The sequence below is a fragment of the Phodopus roborovskii genome, unplaced genomic scaffold (genome assembly GCF_943737965.1).
Source record: "Phodopus roborovskii unplaced genomic scaffold, PHOROB, whole genome shotgun sequence".
Classification (NCBI taxonomy): Eukaryota; Metazoa; Chordata; class Mammalia; order Rodentia; family Cricetidae; genus Phodopus; species Phodopus roborovskii.
This window is the reverse complement of record NW_026126424.1, coordinates 15,659,695-15,687,557: the sequence shown is the minus strand read 5'-3', so window position 1 is coordinate 15,687,557 and position 27,863 is coordinate 15,659,695.

The window sequence follows — 27,863 nt, the reverse complement described above, 5'->3', positions numbered from 1 at the left end:
CATAAATGATGTCATCCTTGGCATACCATGAATATGGATCACTATTAGCTTCTTTAAAATAGAAGCCACTTTTTAACCTCTCCTATTTTCTTTTGTATTTGAGGCATATTGAAATTGGGATGCTTATGTGCCATTAGTAGAATCATTAATGCTAAGGATAAATGTAAACTTCATTATCAAACAAGCTATACTACAACTAAGCCTGAGGCCATCCTGTTGCTGAAGGAGGCAGCAGTTCAGGGTCCTCACTTAGTAAGACTTACAGAAGTCTTTGGAACTCCTATATCCAGAAAGCTCAGATGCCAAGGCTGGCTCCAGAAAGCCTGGGCTCCCACCCATGCTGGGGACTGTCAGCAGGAGTTATAAATAAAGATGAAATCTCCTTTCCTATTGGATTAAACTCAAGCTATGCAACGACAACCAGAATTTGGAACCCTTGCCAAAAAGAAATCAAGAAAAACAATGGGTGTTGGAATTTTCTCTGAAGTCAATTTCCCAAGGGGACTTTTTTTTTTCTTGCTTGTTACCTGTAAGTGTCTCAGTTCGCAGAAAGACTAACAGCAAAGATAATAATACATCATAATGTCTATTTAGAGGAAAAGTCTCCTTTGTTGATGAACAGCAAGAAGATAAGAAACGAGCCTGCATAAAATCATATTTCTTCTTGTTTTAATTGACTAACAATATTTGTTTCCTGAATTATGCTCTTTGGAGACAGGGGACCACAGCAATCACTCAGACATCAGCTTCTTTCCCAAGACCCTTCCAGTGGAAGAGAAAGTGGTGAGATTTCTAGAAGAAAGCAGAGGCCAGGTCCCCTGATATTTCTCCTGGTGTTTATTCATTGTAATTATTTTTTAACTCAGCACAAATCCATCAGTTTTTTTAAGAGTTCTGCCACCTGAGACTGGCAAGGGGGGCTCAGTGGGTTAAGGCACTTGTTATGGGGACCTGAGTTTGAGCCTCAGAACCCATGTAAAGGTGGAAGGTGAGAACCAACTCGAGGAAGTGGCCCTCTCACCTTCACATGGGCACCCTGGAACATGTCCCATCCCCCACCACACACACACAATGATAGTAATAATGTTAATAATGATAGTAATAGGATTTTTAAATGTTATCCCCAAAGGGAGGCAAACAGGTAGGAATCTGAAAAGTACAGGGCCTGCTCTGGTCTTGGGAAGTTAGTCTACAGTGATGACTGGTGTCATGAGATTTGCAGGGTGGGAACAGATGGACAAGATCAGGAAATTCTTAGTAGAGGAAACAGTAAATTCCAAGTGTCATTTTTCAAAGATAATTAATTGTGAGCCAAATCTGAGGAATGAGGTAGACAGTAGATAGATGACCAGATAGGGGGAAATGGCCTGGCAGATGGAACAGGACAAACTGGACACTTCATTCTAGATTTCAGAAAGTTCAGAAGGCCAAATACTGCGCACCTTTATAACCCAACTCTGTCTCAGAGTCTGGCAAAGATTTCTACTGTTAGAGATGGCTGTAAGAAAGGAGTGAATGCATATCGGAGATGAGTATCTTCACTTTTAGTCCTTGGCACCTGATACTTCACTCTAGATAGGAGCTAGCTATCTACATAGTTTTCCAAACAACTATGAATTTCTAGCAGGACACATCCATATGGGACCAGGCTAATACCTTGTGACAGGAATTTGGCTGCCCAAAGCACACCCAATTGAAAAAGAGGAAGGCACTGTTTTCTCAGCTTTGGGCTCTATTGGGAACTGAAGCAAGCCTGAATTAAGAGATGAAAGTTAAGCTCTAAGTAAATCAAGTTGTTGCTTCCAAAACACAGGCTAGGGGTTGATGGTGGTAAGGACAATAGGCTGCAGCCCACAGAGCAGGCCGGCTCCCTTTGATGTCACTTTTCTAATTAAGAATTAGTCTGTAGTATCCAGACATGGCTTACATGTCCCTCTAGCTGTGCCTCTGACAGAGTTTAGATAGGCCTGTGCTCAAACCCCAGCTCTCAAAGCCTCTTCCTGCTTCAGAGATTAAGCTAATGACCCATAGCTGCAGATCACTTTGGTTGAGTTGGTTTTTAATATTAAATAAAAATACATATAAATGGTTATTTTTCTTTGAATGAAAAAAGATAGTATCATCAAATAAGGCTAACACAATTGCTAAGTTTGGTTGATGGGTAAATCCAAGTGGAGCAGTAGCTTTGTCCTTTGTGCTTTATGTGTTCAAATGTTTCCACAATGAAATATCAAAAAGTTCATTTTATTTGTATTTGTGTGTGTGTGTGTGTGTGTGTGTGTGTGTGTGTGTGTGTGTGTGTGTGTGTTTGCATGTGCATATGTGCACATGAGTACAGGTGTTCTTGAAGCAAATGGAAGATGGTGTCAGATCCCATAGAGCTAGAGTTACAGATGGCTGTGAGCCTCTCAACATGGGTGCTAGGAACTGAATCTTGATCTTCAATAAGAGCAGCAAGCACTTGTAACCACTGAGCCATTACTCCAACACCGATATTTTAAATATTTATTTATATTTGTGTGCATGTGTGTTTTGCCTGAACCAGGTGCGTGCCTGGTGGCCCCAGAAGCCAGAGGAAGGCATTGGATCTCTTAGAGCTGGAGTTACAGATGTTTGTGAGTAGCCATGTATGTCCAGCGAATTGAACCAGGGACCTATGGAAGAGCAGCCTCTACTCTTAACCATCTTTTCAGCACTCCACTAAAAAAAATATTAATTCTTCTTTCCTCCCATGGTCTATGTTCATCTGAGTTAGACTTCATAATAATTTCCTTCATGCTACTTCAAATTTTTCTACCTTTAGAGGCATATATGCTTTCTGTTTGCCAGCATTGTAAAAAGAGTCAAACTGCATGGCCTCAAGTGATTTCCCCATTGCCATAAGCTAGTTACTATCTTAGATGAAGAAATTTGAGCTTGGACCAGTTGCCACTTGTAGTCATTAACACAGCATTTATCGAATGCCTGTTATCTGAGTGCATGATGCTCCCATTTGTCTGAATGTTGGGTCTATAAGTTCCATGAGACTCAATCCTGCTTTCGACATCTAGTACTTATTACAGTACCTTGCACATGCTGGTTGTTCAACATAGATGTAGAATTGGTTTGTTTTAAGCCAGTAAAGTAACTGTTTGCCAACTCTAAGTGAGAACATCACAGATCCTCACATCATGTTAGTACCCATAAATTTTTCAGAATTACAAATAATGCTGACTAGAAGTTTACCCATTCATCTCCATAAACAGCTGGTACAAGAATCCTTTTTTCAGGAAACAGAGATTAATCAGGAAAGCACCTTACACTGTCTGTTAGACCTGCCTCTGCCCTCCCCCATTCAGGAGCTAAGACCTGCCTCTGCTCTCCACAGTTCAGGAGGTAGGACTCCTGTACCAAAAGCTCTGGCTTCATGGGGTTCTATGAAATGTCCAAACTTCTTCGTTGGCGTTTTTGTTGTTAAGTTGTGATTTCTCCATAGCCACCAGTGAGACCCATTTGACCTTTCTCATGATTCCAAAACAGCAGCCAAGAAACAGGGTTTTGAAACTGAATCCAGACCAAGGGTTATAAACTGGGAGCCTCACAATGTTATTCTTTCCATTTGGTTACACTTAGGACTGTGAGCTCAGTGAAATGAATGAAGTTTATTCTACATAGGATGTACCCACAGTGAAATTATGTTCATTTAGAAATTAAACTACTACCAACTGACCTGATGGGATGACTAATGTCTACAGCACACAAGGACATACTGCCCATCAATGACTTCCACTGTGCCATTCCTCTCCCAGTTACTGTGGGTTGGATCCCTTAATGATGCTGAACACCCAGAATGACAGGAATGGGGTTGCATGTTTTTTGTATTCCAAAACTAGTTTACTTCAACCAAGAACAATAGGTCAGAAGAAGTTCTGGTAAAGAATTTTTGTTTCAATGTGATCACTTGGAGTTTATTTCTTTTAAAATAAATTTATTGTAAATCATCAAAATAATTACGAATAAAATTACTTTTACCAGAAGAAGAAGAAAAGCAATAATAGGAACTATTTTAAGAAAATTAAAGTACAGCTCAGCTGGTAGAGTGTTTGTCTAACATGTACAAAGCACTGGATTCAATTTGCTCTCCAGGCTTGATGACATATGCCCCCAATCCCAGCATTCAAGAGGGATAGGAAGGAGGACCATTCAAGGTAACTAACTACATACCAAGTTGAAAGTTAACCTGGGCTCTATGAGACTCTGACTCAAGGAAAAGAAAGGAATGGAGAGGGAGGAATAAAGGGAGGGAGAGAGGGAGGGAGGATGGAAGGGAGGGATGAAGGAAGAAAGAAAGGAAGGAAAGAAGGAAGGAGGAAGGAAAGAAGGAAGGAAAGAGGGAAGAAAGGAAGGAAGGAAAGAAGGAAGGAGGAAGCAAAGAAGGAAGGAAGAAGGAAAGAAAGATAAAGAAAGAAGGAAGGAAGGAAAGAAGGAAGGAAGGAAAGAAGAAGGAAGGAAGGAAAGAGGTAAGGAAGGAAGGAAGAAGGAAAGAAGGATAAAGAAGGAAGGAAGGAAAGAAGAAGGAAGGAAGGAAAGAGGGAAGAAAGGAAGGGGAAAGAGGGAAGGAAGGAAGAAGGAAAGAAAGCTAAAGAAAGAAGGAAGGAAGGAAAGAAGGAAGGAAGGAAAGAAGAAGGAAGGAAGGAAAGAGGGAAGAAAGGAAGGGGAAAGAGGGAAGGAAGGAAGAAGGAAAGAAAGCTAAAGTTAAACCATAGTAGAAGAAAGCTTTACTCCCCAGGTGTCATCAGTCTCCCATGACAATACACTTGTAATGCTAGACAACCAGGGTGAAATAAACCTTGTACAACACCGCATAAAGGAGGCTGTTTGCCTAGCTCAGATTCCTGTAGCTCAGATTCTTCATCCTTGAAGAAAATTCTTTAAAATTCAAAACAATTAAGAATTAACAAAAAGTGCTATTGAACATAAACAAGCTGATTTTACATGTATCATCTATATGGTAAGGGGTCATTTATATTATTTTTGACACCAGTCCATATGGGAAAGCTATTTGGATTGCAATTGATCAAGCTGGATAGGTGTCCTTCCAGGTGAGGAGGAAGTGGATAAGCTTAGAAGGAACTTGAACTATATCATTAGCCTATTGTATATGAATTGGTGACATGTTTTTATGAAATTTATTTGAGACTCTCAGGAAATGTCAAAGGCCTAATAATATAGTCAGTAAAAATTCTTGGAACAATGGAAGTCCTCTAACTGGATAGAATTGTAATACCATTGGTCCAACCCACAACTGTCTGTTTACCCAGGTAATCAGTGCAGAGATGTTTTCACAGGGAAGTAAACAGTGCTCTCACATGCTTTTTCCACCAGCCATGCTGGGATGTAAAACGTCCACTTGGACATCATTGTTGAGGAAAAAGAAACTTTCATGTATCATTGTCTCTGAATAAAATGCCTTCTACCAGTCTCAGGGTTTTTCCTAGGTTTGAATTAGAGTCTTTATAAGGAGAACAAATCTGGTGCCAAGTACAAGTAAATAATTTTTTTTTAAGTTGCTTTTCCCCTGGAGAAGTTGAAGTCTGGTCAACTTCCTCCACATGGCAGAACTGTTTCTTCATTCCCTTGATGCTCCCATGCCTTCCCCTGCCCTTCCCTATCAACACCCACAAGTGATTTCTGCTGCTTTCTCTGTCTTTTTCTCCTGTGCAAAACATTTCTTTTTTATAAAAATCCCTTTGATAATATAGATCTCTGTCTTTTCACACTCCATTGGCACTAGATCAGTTGTACAAGGGTTATCTTGAGGCTTTGTCTAGACTTAAAAAAAAAAAAAAAAATCCCGGGAATAGGTCCAGGCTTTTTGATTAACTGGGCAGTTCTGGAAATCCAGGCTGATTTTGCTATTTTTTACTTGAGTTACGGTATTTGTCATTGGTCCCTTATATCAGAGTGTGCTGCTAAGAGCTTCTGTTGATACAGGATGCGACGGTTTGGATTCCCATGGTGTTCTTGCTGAGGTCATTTCACCTTCCTTTAGAAGCAACCTTAGATTTCTTATAAATGAGCCAATGAATGTTAGAACCTTTCTACAAAATTCTATCAAGACCTTATCATAAAACTAACACAACCCTCAAACTTTTCCTTTCTGGTGGCCTTAACCTGTAAAAATTCTTTTCAGATCTTAGACAAGTTTTTCATGATAAAAAATAAAACTACAAATATTATATTTTTATAACTACAGGATGAACATAATACCAGTTTCATTTCTGTGGCTGTGATAAAATACCCAGCTGGAACACAATTTAGGGAACAAGGGTTTATTTTAGCTCACAATTTCAGGTTATAGTCCATCATAGCAAAAAGGTCAAGGCAGCAGGAACTTGAGGCAGCTGGTCACCATGTATCTGTCATCAAGGGCAGAGAAGAGTGAGTGTACGCAAGCTTGTGGCTCTGCTAACTTCCTGTACTCTTACACAGTCTAGGATCCCAAACCAAAAAATAGTGCAATCTACATAGAGACTGAGTCTTCTTATATCAGCAAAAGCAATCAGGATATTTCCCTATACATGTGTCCAGAGGCCAACTTGATCTAAATAATCCTTTAGCCTGCAGCTATATGGACAAAATGAAAAACTCTCCTACACTCCTCTTTCTTCCTCTGAGGTTCACTGTCACACTTTGTATCCCCATGGCTTTGAGTTCTTTCTGGCACATTTGAGTGTGAGAATACTGTATTTGTCTTTCTGTGACTGTCTTATTTCACTCACCATAATGTCCTCAAGGTTTACCAATGTTCCATGTGTCAGGGTGTCCTTTCTTGTTATTGCTGAGTAATAGCTAATTATAAATACCATTTTGCACACACACACACACACACACACATATATATATATATATATATATATATATATATATAATTGTAAATACCATTTTGCATATTCCTCCACCCATCAGTGGGCCCATAGTTGCCCCTCTGATTTCTCTATTGTGACTAATACTTCTGTAAACACAGGCGTGTGAAAATACCTCCTTCAGTCACAAATTTCAGTTCTTTGTGATATATGCTGTCTAATAGAGTTGCAAAATAATAGGGTAATTTTTTAAATTTTATTTTGGACCTGCCACACTGTTTTCCACAATGAATATGTTACTCATATGTCTAACGATAGCATACAAGTTTCTAATTATCTCATCAATACTTAGGATTTCCTGTCCATCTTATAATTGACATTCTAATAATAACCATAGAATCATTATTTTTACAGTAACCTTTTAATAAAAGGTGTGTTAATTCCTATGGGAGTTGAGAAAGGTTCCATGTTCACTAAGTGTAGCTCATTTGTCAAATGGTTATGATCAACTTCTTTCCTTCTACCTAGTTCCACAGCCCTGTGCAGAAGAATCTGAGTGGATTCCTTCAGCCAATAGAAAGTAGTAAGGGTAGGATGTGTCAGCCTCAGACTGTACTTTTGTGAGGACTTAGACTTTCTACTTCCCGGAGCCTTGGGCTGCCATGTCAGAAATGTGAATCACTTTGCTGGAAAGAATGACAGTACAAGGAAACCAAGTGTCAGATACGGATGATGATACTTAGTATAGCCCTTACATAACTATGTGATTTAAAATGCATGCAGACTCTAGGTAAAGACTATCTAGACAAGCTCAGTCAACTCCTAACACTAAAAGAATCAACAATAAAAGGTTGTTGTGAGCCATAAAGCATTGTTACGATTGACTATACATCAGTGTATAACTGAGACAGATGGGTCCCCAAATAAGACAAGAATTTAGACCCCAGACTCCCACTAATCAATATTCCCTGTATACATTCAACCCTATTGTCTTTTTTTCCTACTTATCCAGGGTTTAGTAATGAATGTGGATTACTAGTGTTAAGCTTGAGTCTTCTAGATGTGTTGACATATACATTTTTAAGTTTGTTTGTAAATTTATATTATATAAACACACAATTTACAAGTACAACTGGCACATTGCTTCAGGGTTGCAGAATTAATGCTGGGGAATCCCGATGGAGATCACCCAATTTCACATATCAGTGATTTACTGGGCGACAGGGATCACCATCTGATTGTGTGCTTGCTCTTGTTCCATGAGAGGATGCTAACAGAGGCTATTCTATAGCTCATTAAAAATAGCCCGCTCTGTAACTTGCTTCTTGGCTTCTCAGAGAAGATCTACTGCCTGATGATATGCTACTTGGCTTCCAGAAGAAGTTTATCTTCTGTCATGGGCAAGAGATCGATCTTTCTACACAAGGTAGTAGAAATATAAAGCTCCCAAAACACACAGCTTGGTTCATGACTATCAAATTCGTCTCCATGGTTAATTTCTCTGACTGTGTATCCAGATTTGAGTAACTAGACTTCTGATGTGCTTATTGTGTTGGGAAAGAATAGGCAAACATATATTATGAATCAGAATGTCATTTTTTATGTGTACTTATAGATCATCTTCAGTCCAATGTTATAGGTATGTTGCTCCCTACAGTGCAGTAAACGTCCCCAGAATTTATCTAGCTCCTTAATCCACAACCCAAGTAACATCTATCCTCACATTACTCTCTACTCTGTGTTGCAATCCCAACATGTCTCTAAAGGCATTAAGCCGTGCAGTTTATAGCATTCAATTAAATAAAACGGTATATATGTTTAATATATCTGCTAGTAAAAACGCTAGAACCATATCTAGAATATTCCCACTTCTCCTGATGATCACTACTGCCATCTTTATTTAAACCCTTGTCTTCTCTTGCCTGCATTACTGTGGCAGCCACCTAACTGGCCACTGTTTCAGGTGATCTGTAGATCCCTTCTATGACTCTAAACTCTAGTCCCTCCCAAAATTCGCCCAAGAGAGATGGCTCGGTGGTGAAGAGTATTTGCTGTTTTTACAGAGAACCAGAGTGTGGTTCCTGACACCTACATCAGACAGCCTCTGCAGGCACCTTCACACATGGGATAGACACACACCCACACACAGGAATAGAAATAAAGATTAAAAAAAAAAAAAAAAAAAGGCTTCCCGTCACTGTGAGGATAAAATCATTTAAAGATGATCTGGCCTGTCCTTCCAATTTTATGTCAACTGTTCTTCATGCCTCTTACTCCTACCACCATGACCTTCCTGTACCTCTGAAGACATGCCAAGGTCATAATAGTCTGAGCACTTGCCATTCTCTCTGGGATGGGCTTCCTCATGACCATTTGGATCTATTTAGTGTCTTGTCATTATAAGCAATATATCATGAAGCTATTTTGGGGAATTATAACCAAAGGTCTATTAGGTGTCAGAAAAGAGAACCAGACACTAGAGGGGTCAGAATTTAAGAGAAAGCAATGTTGCTGTTCTTTTTGCCATGCTAGTCAAACCGAAGGTCTTAGCAATGTGTTGAAGAAAGAGCCAGATGAGTTACTAAAGAACAAATAAAAATGGACAGCCTGTATGGACCACACAGGGAAAGTGGAATGATGCTGAGTGAACGACAATAGGGCTTATGAGCTTGTGAGTAGACACATCCACTTTAACTCTATCCCATGGTGAAAGAAATCTTACACACCCACCCTGGCACCTTTCAAGCTCCAATCATTTCTGGTTAGTCATGTGGCTTTTCATATGACCAACTGCTCTTGGCAGACAATGGAAGCAAGTTTATCTCACAGTCAGCAGCCAAGGGCTTCCTTTTTTTTAGTTTTAGCCTTGATGGGAACTGACCATCCTACTGAGCATCCAAGACCTGTACTTCGGAGTTCACTGGAACCAAGAAAGCTCCATCCACAGACCAGTGGAGTACATACAAGTTTTCTCAAAACAACCACTTTAAATAGCCCAGGGCAGAGTTTATAGATGACAAATTTTCCCTTTTTAATTCTGACACATGTTTCTAGGGTGAGTCAAGTGGCAAATGCCCTTTTCCTGGGTTCATAAATCGTAACTTCAGGACTTACTTAAGTAGCTTAGTCATGTGCTCAATATTAGAGACAGGAAGACTGAGCACCAGAGGCTGGGAGGGCCAGAATGAACTCTTGCCCTGCCTTTCCCCTAATACAATGAGCAGTATAGCTAAGTCCATCTGGTTATAAGATCTCCAGGTCTGAAATTCAGAGAATCTAGAATATTATACAGATTCCAAAAGATTTTCCCCTGGAAAACACACAGCCTATTCTTGCTTGGACATTTTTTTCCTGATGGCGATGGAGTAGAGGATCTTTATGCCAGTACACAACTGCAGGGTTGTCTTAAGCCCCATCAGTGACTTCAGGTGACAAAAGAAACTGCCTGTGCTTACAATTGAGTTCCAGTGCTTCATGGCCTAGTAACATGTTCTGAGGATACCAACAGCATCAGTGCATCTAAGTGCCACCCCTTTCTAAATAGAGATGATTTATTAAAGATTAAGTGAGCATGCCAAGCCTGCTGAGTCAGGATGGAATCCAGAAAGAGCATAACTTCATTTCCTTCTCAGTTTAAACATGGTGTTGTCTAACTTACAAGCTGTGCGCCCAGTTCCGAAGTTACAGAAGAGTCACCTTTCAGGGCAGTCACAGTTATTTCATTCATGTGAAAGTCACCCTGGTAAATGTAGCACCTGTTCTGGCCCTCGCGACTCCCTCTGAGTTCACTTCAGCTCTTGCGTCTAAGTGTCTTTTCCTTGATTTGCTTCTTACATATTGTATTTTCCATGTTTATTGTATCTCACAATAAGTCAAGAGGTCATGTGTATGGACAATGGGATGGAGGAAATTGCCAAGTCACCCAGCTTAGCAGAGCCATTCTGCTTTTAGGCTTGTTGACCAAATGCGAGATCTCCATCAGCCTGGAAACATTGTGTGAGCCCATGGCAAAGTTGGGAAATTCTCTAATTACTGGGCCAAACTGTTTTCTGGCTCAGCCCCATAACTGCCCCCAGAAGTCCCACACTGGAAACCAGCTGTCTTGGGTTGCTCAGGTTCCCATTGCCTTACTCACTAGTTGGAGGGAGAGAACCAGGCAAGCCAGAAACCTGCTCATAAGTCACATCCACCCAGTATTGAGTCTGGCCTCTTCCACCAAGCCCTTCACAGTACACACTCTCAGAACTCCTAGGAATGGTGATTGCTGCATCTCTTACAATCAAAAAGAAGTTCTCACACCTTTCTTTTCATTTTGTATTTTGATATTTAAGTGCATAAGACTGACTGTGTGTCTTGTAGCTAACCAACTTTGGGGTTTCAGAGGAGGAAAGTAAAGGACAGACTATGAGTGATGTAACAGTGCTAAGTTATCAGCCAAGCTAAGCAGTTCCGGCTGAATGCCCCATCCTTCTCCATCTTGTCCTTCCCTATGATACCAAGGCCTCAGGTGCAAAGTAGTCTCATCGTAAGCATTTGTTGAAATGTTCAATAGTAAAAACTTAGCCTGCTCCACTACCAATGAAGGATTCCGGGATACTCTTTTCTGAAACAGATCCAGTCTCAGAAGATGTCATCCTTCCTTCCTCTAATGTTATATTCAGGGTAAGGTGCTGGATTCCTTGTACTGAGGAGCTCAGAAGTCTGCTTAGCTCCATTTCTTTGGTTTAATAAGATTAAATAAGGTGCATGCAATAGACTCACAGCATAGAAACCTCAGATATTTCATAAGCTTAAACAGAAAGGAAAAAGGAAGTATGTAAGTCTAACTCCATGAGGACACAGGGAGGTGTGTGTGTGTGTGTGTGTGTGTGTGTGTGTGTGTGTGTGTGTGTGTGTGTAGGGCGATAGCTCCTGCTAAAAGACTGGAGGCAGAGGAATCAAGAATGCAGCAAACAAATTGAGACAATGTCATTTACACATTCAGTTGTTTATTAATTCAGTGAGTTAGTCAATAAAGCAGGGGGATACTGTATCCAAACGTAGGGTACTTGACCAGTTACAAGGATGGTGAAAATAGCTATACACCCATAAATGGCAGCTCTGGAGTTACACTATGGCCTGCATCATTCTTGGGTATAGGTTCTGGCTATCTTTGTTCAGGGCTGGGTGAATATTTTGAACAGAATAGAATGTCCTCATCTCCATGTACACATCTCCTGCTGATCATGGCCACACCAAGTTAACTGGATACCTGGGAGGGTGAGCAATTTGGCTTTCCTTCAAGCCCATAATGAAAGCTTAGTGCTGCTAAGTGGGAGTGCTCCTTCTCACCCAGTTCAGAGCACAGGTGTTATAATTTATTGCACATTTCCATAAATCTTACCTGTTTGAATCCTACATTAAACTGATGGAAATGGTGGGCAGAGGATACAGTCTCTAAATCTGAAAAGTTGAAAGCTCCCAGAATTGAAGTTCTTGAGCTACACTCTTGACAAGAAAAGGAGCCCAAGCCAGAGCCCAGCTCTGCTCTTTCTAGCAGAGAATTGGTATCTCTTTGGCTGTCAGTCATCACTTGATTCTAAGGTCTTTAAATTTCCATGTAAAGTATGATGTTTTCTTTAGGGCCTGTGATCTATCCTTCCACCTAAAAGCCCCAATACAGGGCTATAGTGTATTTATTTGATCCCTTATATTTAAACAAAGTTTCTGTTGAGATGTAGAACCTCAATGATATTTAAAAACATTCATATTGTCTTAATAAATAAATTCAATATACTATGTAAGGATAAAGTTTATTTTTTAATGAATGTTACTTCCATTTAGTCTGAGTAAACTTTTTTCTTTCTTTGGAAAGTGTCTTGCTATGTAGCCCAGGCTATGAAGCACAAACTCATGGTTATCCTTACTCAAGCTCTAGTTTTGAGGTCATAGTTTAAATGGCCACATCAGTCCCTAACAGCTTTTAACTTCAGTATTCTCTATCCATCATTTACAATGTCAAAGTTGAGTAATTGTCAGTATATGGTCTATGTGAACAATTAATCCAAATGTATTAAACTAAAAGCAGAGTCATTGCAAAATGAGAAATTAGAAAAGCAACACCAGACCATCCATTTCAGAGATGATAGCAATTGAAATAGACAGCAGAAGCTGCAACTGAAAGTAAACATGGGTATACAGGAATGATTGTTGTTTGACAAGGTAGGATGAGGTGTGGCCATCCAGGGCAGTGGTGGAAGGCATCCCCTTTGGAATGTTAACAGGGTTGAAGAGCTCTCTTGAAGGTTCCATCTGCTGTGGGCTAGACTTCTGTGATCTCCGCCTAGAGCCGGTTCACCTATCATGATTCGTCTTCATCCTTCAGATTCTGGGAAGTGTGTTATGTTAAGCATGTGGTGTGTGGTGATTTAAATAAGAATGACCCCATAGCCTCATGTATTTCCATGCTTGGTCACCAGTGAATGGAACTATTTGAAAGCTTTGTAAGGATCAGGAGAGATGGCCTTGATAGAGTGTGGCCTTGTTGGAGGAAGTATGTCGCTAGGGGGTGCACTTTGAGGTTTTAAAAGCCCATGGCAGGCCCAGAGTCTCTCTCTGTGTCTATGGATCAGGCAGTAGCTCTTAACTGCTTCTTCAGCATTCCAAGCCTGCCATACATGCTGCCATATTCCTTGACACAATGACAATGAATTAACCTTCTGGAACTATAAGCCAGCCCCTAATTACACACTTTCCTTTGTAGGAGTCGCCATGGTTATGGTATCTCTTCACAGCAATAAATCAGCAACTGAGACAAGATACCACATTTCAAAGTTGGCAGCCTCTAAGCTGGAGAATAAATCCTTCCTGGATGACCACATCATGAGGGAGAAATCAGTGGGGCAGAGTCCTGTGCTCTGCTTGAATAGTTTTGTTTTGTTTTGTTTTCAATTTAATCTACAAGAGCAAAAGTGAAGCAAAACTGAAATCTATTTTGATAAACTTCAGAAAGGAGACCTCAAAGCAAAGATTTAATTGGAAATTGTAGTTACTTGACTCTTCTGGAATACAGTTCATTCATTTGGATTAAATATTGCTGGTTACTTGGCTCTTGTTTCTACTCTTGTACCTCTGCAATACATTTCCTGACCTTTCCATAGACATTGTTCTGATCTTTGGTGGAGAAGGAATTTAATGATCATATGTCTCAGGGATTCTATTTGCAGCTTACTGTAAGTTACTAACATCCTGTCTCTGTACCCAGTGCTTATTAAACTTTTTACACTCACAGCCCTCATGCCCAAGGAAATTTCAAGTAAACCTGGCTAACTAGGTATATAAAATAGGTTATCAAATAATTTACAGGCAATAAGTCATAAACAAATTAATTTTTAAACAATTCTGATACACATTTATTGACTATTAAAGATGTAAACAAATTTGTACATATATGCTTATTTTTCTAACATAATAACAATCCAAAGATATTGTAATTTGATACATGTTGAGGAATCATGTATCCTTAAGTTTTTGCTTTTTATAATTAAACCATTGTGTTTCTATAAGAGCAGAAAACAATATGTACTGTAAAAAGATTGCAATACAGAGCATTCAACTGCCTAGGTGTTTTGGGCATTATTTATTGCTGCTGTATGGAATGATGGCATGCTTAGAGCGAAGTTCATGTGCTGTATGTTCAGAGCTAAGAATCTACTAAAATCTTATAGTACAGTATGGACAAGGTCTACCAGAAACACACCAAGATTGTTACACATTTAGTTTGTAATTATTCTAGTTCATTACACAATCTGAAACTTTTTACTGTTGCTAAAATTTTCATACCACTCCTCACACTCAATTACTTCATCTTATGTGTTGTCTCAATATTTAAGTCCAAGCAGTCTAAGAAATCTGTCTGTCTGAACCATTCGTTCAGCAAAATGAATGGTGTGTGTGTGTGTTTGTGTAAGTATGTGTATGGGTTGTGTATCTATGTATGGTGTGTGTGCATATGTTGGGGGTATGTGTGTATATGTATGTAAGGTGGGGGAGGGTATCAGTATGAGTGTGAAGTGTGAGTGTGTGTGTGTGTGTGTGTGTAGGTGAGGCGTATGTGTGTGAGGAGTGTGTGTGTGTGTGTGTGTGTGTGTGTGTGTGTGTGTGTGTGTGTGTTTGATGGATACCTTGAGCTCTCAGGATTTCAGTGTCATTGATAAAATGTGAGTTTTACTTTCATTGAGAACAGACAGGTATAAGAGAAGCAAGTACCAAAACACCCAATGGCCATTAATTCCATTCTATTTTAACATTTTTTGCCTCTTGTTTTCCTTCTCTGTGACAGAAGACAATATCACAGTCAATCACTTGGGCAAGATTATACCTGTAGCTACTAAAAGCTGTTGCACGTGAAAAATGATTTTTTTTCTCTGTAGATTGATTCAACTACCTAAATATGTCATTAAATATGACTTATGGGCTCATAAAGCTACTCAGTGGATAAAAAGGATTGCCACCAAGCCTGATGGCTTGAGTTCAATCTCCCTGGATCCTCATGGTAGAAAGAGAAAAGCAGCCTCCAAAAGTTACACTCTGACTTCACACACACACCGAATACACACATACACACAAAAACAAAAAAGCATTGCAATAAAAATATAAGTTGAAGTGACTTTCAAACAGGGAAAAGAGCTTGAAGTATTTCTCAGAATCCAATGCAGCATCCTGTGTACAGTGGGGGTGTAAAAATGTTTTCACTGAACAAGGAGGCAAACTGCAAGGAGAGGACAAGTCTCCTAGACTTTTCAAATAATGCCTGTGGTTTAGTCAACTAAGTTTCAGTTTTGATAGCTTAGTTACAAAGACCCTCATTGGGTAATATTTTGGCAATCTAAATCATTACTAGAGTCTTGAAAGAGCTGATTGTTTCTGTTAAGGACAAACTCGGAAGCCACAGGTGTTAGTATAGTTCAGAGAAGGAAAGAAGATATATACCACAGGCCACGCAACAGTCTCACCTTGAACTTGGTCAGGCTAAGGGAAACAACATTTTGTATAGCTTGAAGCCTCTCTTATAAATTAGGTATCCTCATAAAACAAATAACAAAAGGTTCTTGCCACTATGGTGAATCTGGTATCCAGTAGTTGCTCAACAAATATTTGTTGAGAAATGGGGTGACCACATTCCCATATATTTAACAATAAAACATTAGTTTGGGTTTTATATGTTGGACTCCTTCCAAGGCAGAAATTTTGTAGCTTATGATACCTTTGTGACTTGTCATTAGGCTAGTTCCTCCTGTAAATTTGTAAGGGACACCCTATTGTCACTCATAAGGACTCAGAGCTGGCACAGCCTATGAGGGTACAGTCCTACTGGTATGGAGACTGTAAACTGTAGCTCCAACATCACCTGAGGCTGTTGGAACAAATGTTTCTCTGTTGACCACTCGCAATGCCTAGTCCTGAGTAAGTGGGCGGTTGTCATCTCATCCAAGTGACAGTATTACACTTCTACTTTCATCTTAGCCAGATCCAGGCCACTAGGAAGAGACAGTCTATACTAGAGTCAGAAGGAGTAGAACAGGAACACTTTCTTGATTCAAGAGACAAGCATGTGCTTCTGGAACCTGGCAAACCATATCTACTCATAATAAGTTTACTTGCATGCATATTATAAAGAAGGTCTTTCTCCCCTTGAGTAACAGCAGACTCAATCTCAGGAAGTTGAGTTTTTCTTCTGCTCCCGCCCCATTAATATCAGCCAGCATTTCTTCTGTAAATTCCCTGAGTCATTATCCAGACAATTCCATGGTTTACTCCCTTAGCCAATTCCTTTGACATGAGCTGTAGCCAGGCCGGAGTTATTTCCTGGATGGAGAAAGCAGCTTGTTTGCTTTGTTCACTTGGGTTGATTTAGAGCCTCGAGCTTTCCCAGGGAAATTCAGAAAGCAATGCCAGCCCTAGATGAATGTCACCTCCTGTAGTGATAGTCAACATGACAGCAGACTCAAGATTCATTTTTATTACTATCTCTTCAACTCACAATTATTTGGGAAGGAAAGGGAACAACACTAACTAGCCTACCACTCAACCAAGTATCTCTGACAAAAGGATTCTGCAGGGATCCTAGCCGCCTCAGTTCTTTCTTCCCTAATGCATACATCCCCAGGCAGAGTGGAAATGCTTCCTTCACTGTTATATTTCATTTAGAAAAGCAGTTTGTTCTATTTAAGAATATGCTTAGATGTTATACATTGTTGTATAGCACACCACTCCAAAATTTTAGCAAATTAAAGCAACAGTTATGATTATCTCTTAGGGTTCTTGAGTTGACTGGGGCCAGCTTCATGAATCTTGATTAGAGACTCTTGAAGTTTCTGCCAAATGTCATCTGAGAGCCCTTGGGCCTGGACATCTAGGATGGCTATCCAAATGATTGGCCATTGGTGCCACTGGGAAGGAGCTCATCTTGCCTTCTTACACATGCCTCTTCCTACAGCTTGAGCTTCTCATAGGAAGATATGTGAATAGTGCCCACCAAATAAACATTTCAGGAGGCCCAGGCAGGAGCTGCACAGGACTCAACACCAAGTCTCATTTGCAGAATTCTACTGCTTAAGCATAAATGAGAGAGTCAGCACAGACTTGAGGGCAAGTTTCCCCATACAGCAGGAAGATGGGGAGGGATAGCTCACTGTGGCCCATTCCTGAAGTAATCCAATGTAATAAAATTAGAGAGACTCAATCCATATTCAGATTTGGAATCTAACTGATGAGCAATTGGTGTGTAAATAGTGATTGGCACTATCCACATAAAAGAAATCCCCCAGAAACAAAGTATAAGGTACAACAAAAATAAGATCAAGGAAGAGATGCCACCAGTGTCCGAAGGCAATGGAATGATGGAGAACAAGGATGCAGGCCATAGCTATAGGAAGAACTGTGACAAGTACACCAAGACCAAGCCAAATTCCAAGTAGAGGAAACAGTCCACTGTGTCAAATGCTCTAGAAAGACAGTTATGTGGAGTGTGAAATGCATTTTCACTAGACTTAACAATCAAGTGGTCACAGGTGACTTGGGTAGGGAGCGGTTTAAGGACAGGAAAAGCAAAGTGGAGAAAAGGAGGACAATGAATAGTAACTAAGAAAGAAAAGGGGCAAAGAAGCCAGAAGAAAGTACTGAGAAAAGACTTAAACGTATTAAGATGGCTAAGGGAGGTGCTTTATACTCAGATTGCTTGCCTGTGTGGGTGGTCAGAGTGGCTCCATCATTTGCTGACTCACTAACCCTTGATGTTCTTGCAGAGGTAACATGTAAGCTGACACATGAGAACGAGTTGGCATATGCAATGAATTGAAAAGATCATGTTCTTGGCAAGGATAACAGCCGGGTGTGAGCAAGTGAGGAGCACATTTGGCTCATAAAGGAATAGACTGGAGATGAACAAGCTAGCTGGTGGGTGGGGTAGGAGATGTACTCACTCCAGAGTGCGCTAGAGAGTCAGGGAAGCTGGTCTTTTTTGGCTTGTACTATGGTAGAGTTTATAGTTGTTACAGTAGCGTCACTGGAGAGTTGTAAACAAGCGAATGGCATGATTTTTAAAGGTTATGCTCTGTCAAAAAAATAAACATGCACCAATCCCTAGGTATTTATTCCAAACAAATGAAGGCATGTGTTCATAAAAAGATCCACATTGGGAACTGAGGTGATATGCTAGTGTTTCAATCACTCTTACCCACTGAGTGAGTATATGAGTTCAGATCCCAGAACAGCATAAAAAGCCAGATGTAGCCACATGTGCTTACATCTCTGAAACTTCAGAAGGATTGTTTGGATCTTGCTAACTGCTAAACTAAATGAAAAACAGTGAACTCCAGGTTCAGCAAGAGACTGTCTTAAGAGTATTAAATGAAGAACCAAAAATACGGATCCCAGACATCTTCTGGTCTCCAAGTACACAATGCACACTGGCACACATATAGTACATATGCAGAGACCACACACACCAAATGTAGTCATATAAAGTACTCATAGAAGATTTATTAATAATAAACACAAGCAGGAAAGCCCTAATATCCACCAGTAAATGAATAAGCAAAACAAATAATAGACTAAAAAATCATCCTAGAAAAAAAGGATGAATTTATTGGGTACAGGTGACAATAATTTATATGGTTGCAGTTATAATATTCTATAACAGAAGAAACTAATCTAGACTAGGAAAAAGTAGAACACTATGGTGAGAATGAAGGTAAGGCTTGTCTAGGGCAATGATTTTCAGTCTATGGGTCCTGACCCATAGTGTTGCTTTTTGGATATTTACATCATGATCATAATAGTACCAAAACTACAGTTATGAAGTAACAATGAAATAATTTTATGGTTGGGGATGACCACAATATGAGGAATTCCATGAGGGTTGTAGCATTAGGAAGGTCAAGGACACCTGGTCTAGAGAGATGGAGAGATGTTTGGAGTGATAGTAATGTGCTCTTATTAAAAGCTAGGGTCACACAGATGCCTAAACTTAACAAATGCTGTTATACTTGATCTTAGCCAAAAAGCCAAGAAGCATTAACAGATAAAACTTTGTGGTTGAAACTCAAAACTTTCACTGAAAGGAAAACGACACCAATATGGAGCTGTAATACAGTAATACAGAGGTTGTAGTGCTCAAAGGGAAAGCACTGATGCCTATAATTTCTTTGAAATGTACTAAAATTGGGGATGTGCAAGCTGGGGAACAAAGGGTCAGACAAGAAGATGACAAGATTAGCAATAGTAAAATAATAGTTGGGAGGCATGGGAATAATTGTCATATAGTGTTTCAAGTCTGCTTTGGGTTTGAAGATTTTCATAATGAAATGTTGGAGGACATCCAGTTTATCCTTAACTAGCAACTTGACACTGCCTAGAGTTCTGAGAGGAAATCCTCAATTGAACTGTGTCTGTTGGGGTGGAGGGGGAGAAGATGGTCTCAACTACAAAGTGATGCAGGAGGGCTCAGCCCATTATGAGCAGCTCCATTCATTACCTGGCAGTTAGTCCTGGACTTCAGAAGAAAACTGAGCATGTGTCTGTGAGAGGTAGCAAAAACATTCCTCCTTGACTTCTGCTGCACTTCCTCAGCTATGAGTATGCTCTCTGGTTAGAAAAAATGCTGCACAGAATAGTAATCAGACATGCCTTCAAGTTCCTGCTGGCGTTCCTGCCCTGACTTCCCTCAGTGATGGATTATGACCCAGAAGAATAAACCAAATAGATGCTCTCCTCTCCTACATAGCTTTGGTCATGGTGTTTGTCACAGCAACAGAATGGGACTAAAACAGGCAGGAAGGTCAAACTGACTCCTCCTCCATTTGTAATTGATTTCAGAGACAACTGTGGAAATTGGGAGACAGAAGGAAACTGCCTCAGCAATCAAAGTAGAGATTATTTTCAGTGTGCAGGGCAATGCCAGTGACCATGTTAGTGAGAAGATTTCTAACTTGTGTTATAAATAGAAATAATGAGGATTTTTGGTGGATTTTATTAGGTTATAAATAAAATGAAAAGCCAAGTATCATGGTGCATGCCTCTAATCCGAGAACCCTGGAAGCAGGAGGATCATGAGTTCAACAAGGCTGATTATTGTGGATTTTTCCTGCTGGGTAGCCAATGGTTTTAGTTTTAGTTTGTTACTATAGAGACTGAAAGGGCTATGTGACACCCAAGTGGTAAATAGTAAATTAAAAATAAAAAAATAAAATTGTAGCTCAGTGGATTTAAAGTCTCCAAACTGTTTGTAACCAGGTTTGTTACATAGTAAGAATAATATATGCTTAGAATTATTTCATAGCTATAACATCATTGGTGTACTGGTACATTCCATCTTGAAAGTGAGGAAAGGTTAAAGCTGTCAGGATGGCTTGGTGGGTAAAGGCACTTGTCACCAAACTTGATGACCTGGGGTCAGTCTCCAGAGTACACAAGGTGAATGGAGAGAACCCACTCCCAGACATTGTCCTCTCTGACTATCATACACATGCCATGGCATGCACACACATGTGTGTGCACAGGAAACAAATACATAATAAATAATTTTAAAATGCTAAAGGAAAAAAATGGGTCCATCCCTCCCCTTCCCTCTTGCAAAGCCATTTTACAAACCACCTCAAAGAAACTAAAATTTAAGGGGCAGGGGAGGTTGCTCAGATGGTAGAGGTTTTGACTAGCATGTAAGAAGCCCAAGGTTTGATCTCCCAAGGCATAAACAAGGGAATTGTGGGAATTGTGGGAGACCAAGGAAGGAGGATTAGAAAGCCAAGGTCATCCTCAGCTGCATAGTTTGAGTCTAGCCTGGGCTACATGAGACCCTGACTCAAAGTACAGAAAGGGAAGTGGTGGGGGGAGGGTTCCTTCCCTACAAAATTACTCATTTAGTATTTATTAGCTATTGTAGATGATTGTTTTATTTGTTTATTTTCCTATGTGAGCTTTCTAAATACAGTGAGTTCTCAAATAACTAGACCTACACTCTAATTCCTTAAAAGTCTTAATATATTGTTACATATTCAGTAACGATTGTTGATTTGTCTCTCAGGTTTTATTACTTTTGTTCAATATTTATTGAGCTCTACTTTAGGTGTATAAATGTTCAAACTTTTATGTTGTTTTGATAAATACATGCATTTCTTTCTTTTGAAATGCTATTTGGGGACAATATAGTAACAATACTTAACATTGAGGATAGGTGGACTCAGAACCAGTAAGGACGGAAAAAACTTGAACACTGACATGTTGTGTGACTCTAGCAGAACATCACACTAGACAGCAGAATATATCATCTTTTACATGCACTGAGATGGAGCACACTTTTGGCCATGGCACTAGCTTCAACCGACTATAAAATTTAATATAACAGGTATGTTCTCTGGCCATGGTAACTTAAATTTGAATTAATTATGAAAAATACTATTAAAAACCACAAATATTTGGAAAATGAATAACAAAAAAACCCTTTTAAATAACTCCCAAATCAAGAAGAAAATAACGTTTTGAAGGGAATTAAAAAGACAGCATATTGAAATGTGTAAGTTACAAGTAAAGCGAGGCTAGAGGAAGACATGTAGCACTGAGAGCCATTAGGAAATCAGAATGAGTTGAGATTAATTACCTCAGTTTCCACTTTAAGAAACAAGAGAAAGGGAACCAAACCACTGCCAAAATAAACAGAAAAGAATAACATAAAAACATCAGAAATCAATAAGATTGAAAAAAATGAGAAATGTAGGTTAAATCATAAGTTGGTACTTTGAGGAAACCAACAAAAACTGTAAGCCTTAAACTAATCACATTGTGGGGATATGTGAGGTGAGATGGGGCTACCTCAAAAAGAGGTGGGGTTGGTGAGATGGCATGGTGGATAAAGGTGCTTATGGATGAGCCTGGAGACCTGAATTCAATCCCCTAAAGTAACATAAAGATGAATGGAAAGAATCAGATCCACAAATATGACCTCCCTCTAACCTAAATACAACAATACTTTCTTTCTTTCATTCTTTCTTTCTTTCTTTCTAAGAAAAGAAATGGGTGAGGTGAAGATGTAGTTCTTTGATAGAGCGCCTTGCCTAGCATGTGGATGGCTGCAAATTCAATCCCCAGCACAAAGAAAAGAAATAGGTAAAGGTAACCTTAGTAGCCTTTTTAATATAAGACATAAGTTTGTGTGTGATGCCAAAGGGATTGAGGAGTAGGGATAAGGGTGGGGATGGGGGTGAGGTGGTATGTTCATGTGAGTAAAAATTATTAATAAAGTTTAAAAAGTCTTAATTTATGTTTTCCGACAAAGGGTTAGGATCCCTGGAGGTCTTTATAATACAATTTTGGGCGCAAAATTTTAACACAAATTTCTAACACCTTTGTTAGACTCCTGGTTTCTTCATCAGGCACCGTGTACAGAGAGAAAGCCTAGATTAATCGTGTAGGCAGGAAAATTGGGGGAGAAATGAAAACCTGTCACCCGTGTCATTATTTCAGCTCTAAGCCATAAGGAGTAGGAGAGGTGTCACTCACAGCATCTCCGTGGTTGCGTGCACTGCATCAGTGTCTGCAGCTGCATGATACATTCATCGAAGCTCACTGAAACGCTCACCTCCTCTCTCCCACCTATGCACCCTCTTTCTCTCAGTGGAAACAGGGCCAGTGTTTGTTCAAACTCAATGGAAAATAGTAGCAAGCGTGATCTCAGTTTGGTTTCTCTTTTTAAGGTAACAGCTAATCTCTCGCTTATTTGAGTGCTTGACGCAGACTGAGCTCTGAGCATTTCATTCAACCTTCATAGCAACGGTCCTGGAGGTGGCAGCTATTATTATCTGCATTTTACAGGTGAAGTATCGAATGCTCCAAGGTTAAATCATATGCCCAACCGCACGAAACACTTGGAGTTCAAAATGAAGTCAGACTGTTGACACAAAATGCCTGTTGTGTCCTCAGCCTCCCTGGAGGGCATGCTAGCAGGATCGGGGAGCATGAGGAAGGCCGATGGAACTCCTTGAAATCTCCCACAGCTGCGTAGCTCCATGGTCTTAGCTCCACTACAGAGGGCGGTACAATCAGTAGCTGAATCCAGAGGCATCCATAGCAAGTGCTGCTAGCCAGTCCCAAAGGTCTCCTGACTCCAGTGGGCCAGAAGCACTCCCACCGGGAGTTTTACCTCTCCTCGGAGATGAAGCAGGCTACAAATACATTCTTTTAAAGAAATGGCTTAAAGTCGCAGTAAATTATCTGCAGTCCATGTGGGGCTCTGTCCGGGTTAACTCTAGTCAGAAGAAAATTGAGAGAAAAGGAGAAAGAACATCTGGGTCTCAAGAGAGGCACAGGCTGAACCAGGAAAAGGTCCACCAACAAAGATACAGCTGGAACCTACTGAACTTCCATGCCCATAGGACTCCAGCCTCTCCTCCCCATTGGAAGACTAACACCAAAACCCAGGCTCCAGCTTGTCTCCTTTCCTCTTACTGACGTCAGTAGCATTCACACTGGAATGTTTGTTATTTGGAGAAACACAATGGTTGATGTCAATTGTTATTGCTCTGGTGTTCTTGCTAGCACCCTGCTCCGCTGGGCACCAAAGAAAGAGTGACCCACCCACCTACTCCCGAACATGAAGAATACCACCAAGGTAGACTGCTCTGCCCAACGTGTCCATTCAGATATTGTCCAAGGAGTCCCATGGGACCAGGAGCTGTTGATTCTTTAAGAGGCTTCAAAACCTGACGGGGAAATCAAAAGTGCCAAGCTTTGCCTAGGAATGCAGGGGGTAATCCTGTTGTTTAAGTCACAAAATCAGGTGAACACCAATAAAATATTCCTAAAGGTTTATGTAATGTCTACCTCCAACCTTAGAATACAGCTCCACTGTATGCTAACTCTGGTAACTCAGCCAGAGAATGAACTGCTCCAAGTCTCAATGTACAAGGGGATCCAGAGACTGCTCAAGATTCCATAAGAATGTGAAAAGATGAAAGAAATGCTCCCCTCAGCTCCTGAGACCTTGTGTTTTCCGCCAGAAGAATTTAGGAAATACACAAAGGACTCAGAAGACAGAGTGAAGTGGGTTAGCTTTAAGCAATAGGAGCTGGCAGTGTTCAAAAGAAGATCCACTGTGGGGAAAAGGGCTCTCGTGGCCAAGAACTGACAATGATCACAGAAAACATTGTGCTAACCCACATTCTGAGGTGAACTTTATACTAGCGAGAGACAGCTTTCCTGAGGGGACAGTCCACTCCAGGTGATCTACCAACATTCTTGGGTTAACTCTACACAGCAGGGAACAGTGCTATGGCTTTGTTCTTCAAGGGGGGTGGCAGCTAGATGATAACCTTAGTATCTTTTGAGTAATGAAAACTGCCATGTCTCAACATGGGCCCTACTTGGGTCCGAGCAAGGTGTTCTGCATATACTCTGTGGTTGTGTAGCTGGGCATTTTTTGTGGAACTCCCAATGATGGATGTTGGGGGGAGTCTCTTTAGCATGTGCTTAGGACTCTTTTCCTCCTTGTCCAGCTGTGATATGAGGGTTTGTGCACAGATACATTGTATCTTCTTAGGCCATGTTTGGTGGATATCCCTGAGAGGCCTGCTCATTCTTTCCCTCTTCTCACCCCCCCCCCTCAGAAAATAGAGAAAGAATTATTCTGGGGGAGAGAGGAGGTGAGGTAATAAGAGTCTGGGAGGAGTGAAGGGAGGGAAAACTGGTCAGGATATAATGTATGAGAGAAGAATAAGAAAGAGTAAAGAGTAGGGTTTTTCTGCCCGCCGCTGCTGGTCTTGCCCTGTCACCGCGCCAGCCCCAATTAACACACAGAGACTCTGAATATGATATAATTCTGTTGGCCAGTTACTTGTTTCTTATCGGCTAGCTCTGTCTTAATTATTAACCCATTTCTATGTATTTCCACGTGGTTTCCTTACCGGGGAGTGGGGCAGGTGTCTGGTCTCCCTGTTCTCTCCATGTTGACCCTCCTTACTACTTCCTATTTCCTCCTTGTTTCCTAGTCCCTCCTATCTTCCTTTCCTATTGGCCAACAGTACTTTATTCATTAACCAGTATGAGAAACATATACAGAATGACATCTCCCATCAACCCAGTGCCAGAAATACAATTGAAATCCCATTATTTGCCCCCAAATCATATAACAGTCTATATTAAAAAGAATTTAAAAGGGGCAAAAGCTTCACAAATTTATTTCCACTGACCCTTAAAGGACTTCAAGAAGGCCTCACTACCTCCAGCATCCTCCCTTTCAAATGAAATTTTAAACTTTAAGGACGTGCAACTGTTACATTCCCCCCCCCATTCTTTCACATGGCATTTCAGACTCTAAAGAGACGCAGTCATGATATTTTCCTCTTCTTTAAAATTACTGTGTTTCCAGGGAAACAGGAAGTGAGGTCCAAAGATGATTATGAGGGAGGGATCCTTCCTCAATGACCTATAAGCTTTGCCTTTTTCTAACTAGCTACAAACCATATCGACTCTCGTTTTCAAAGCAGTAAGTTTGAAGGGAGAGAAAAGATATGTCTGAATAAAGGACAAAACATCAGAGAAGCTAGCTGAACAATCTTCTACAGAAATAGAGAGCGTTAACCCCGAGGGCTGAACTGCTCTGACCTGGGTGAGGAGCATCCCCACATATCAGCACTAAGCTTTCATTATGGGCTTGAAGGAAAGCCAAATTGCTCACCCACCCAGGTATCCAGTTATCTTGGTGTGGCCATGATCAGCAGGAGATGTGTACATGGAGATGAGGACATTCTATTCTGTTCAAAATATTCACCCAGCCCTGAACAAAGATAGCCAGAACCTACACCCAAGAGTGAGGCTAGCTATAGTGTAACTTCAGAACTGCCATTTATGGGTGTATAGCTATTTTCACCATCCTTGTAACTGGTCAAGTACCCTACGTTTGGATACAGTATCCCCCTGCTTTACTGACTAACTCACTGAATTAATAAACAACTGAATGGGTAAATGACATTGTCTCAATTTGTTTGCTGCATTCTTGATTCTTCTGCCTCCAGGCTCTTAGCAGGAGCTATCACCCTACAGATCATGGACCTTTCTTGAAAGCCTCTCAACTGCTTTCCATTAGCAATGGAAGGGACAAAATTCTTAGCATGGAAGATGAGTCCCTCTGTGAGTAGCCTCAGATTGTCCTGCACAGTGTCATCTCTTGTGACTCCCACTTTACCACTCTGAGGCACAGTCATGTGGTCAAATTCATAGCATCACTTCTGGTGCAAATGCACACACATCATTCCCATAACTGTAAATAACGCTCAAGTATTTTGTGGATACTCCTTTATTGAAATTTGGTGGTTTTTCGTCATTGTCATGCTGTTTTCAATGAATTGCCACATTGTTCATCTAACACTGAGGATAAATTATATTAGCATGTCTTATCACAATTAATAGGTATCTGGCTGAAGCAGCATTTGTATGCTCTTTACCATCAAGCCACTGTCTCTCCACTCTGGTCTGCTCTTTGGAAGGACAGCATCGTTATAGTTCATACTCAGTGTGGGATGTACATTCCATTTCGTTGAGAGAAAACATCTACCCAAGTCACTGAGCTTAATTTTTGAAAATATTGCCTCCTCTTAAATACCTGTTTTCACCCACAGGATTCTGAAACCCACTTGGCTTCTCCACAGTAGATATTCCTGATTTGGGGTAGTCGATAAAACTACTGTTTAAAAGAAAAACATTTAATTCTGTTTTACCATTTCTTTGGGAGGACTTGCCTTCTAAATATGAATTATTTGTTATATTTTAAACATGCAGTTTGTAGTCTTTATTTGTTATTTACAAATGATAAGGAGTGCCTCTTTTTATATAAAGGAGAAAAATGGATTTGAAACATTAGTAAAGAGTGAACGCTATTGTGATCATGAAAGACCATGTGTGTGTTATGTGTCTGTCTAGGGAAGGTGGTGAAGATGTTTGATTTGATCATTTGTTTTTTAGCTCCCTCAAGCCCCATTCCAACATGAATTAATACTGAGCCATCACATTCCAAGCAAGAAGAGCTCTTTGGTGCTTTCAAAGTCTGTTTTTTTTTTTTTTAATTTATATAAACACAGAATATGCCTTTGCCTAGGATCAAGATAGGTATTTCGATCTTGAAATGACAAAACTTTATCAGCCATTTTTTGATTTAAAAAATACTGTGTTTATAAAGTCTATCTGTCAAAACACACACACCACACGCACACGGAGAGGGGGGAGAGAGAGAAAAGCCTACCACAAACAAAAATGTCCAGCCACTGAAATCAGCTGGGTAAGAATTCAGTGAACTGCTCTCAGCTGATAAGCTCATGACTGGTGGTTTCATTTCGTTCAAGGGTCTTCCTTCCCAGGCTCATTTGAGTATAGATACAGCCTAGCCCAAGAGCCCTTTAAATGTATGGTAAACGTTTTATCTTTAAGTGTTTTTAACAGTTAAACAGTTAAGTCATGGCTCAATGGCCTGAATTTGATCCTTGGAATTTCCCT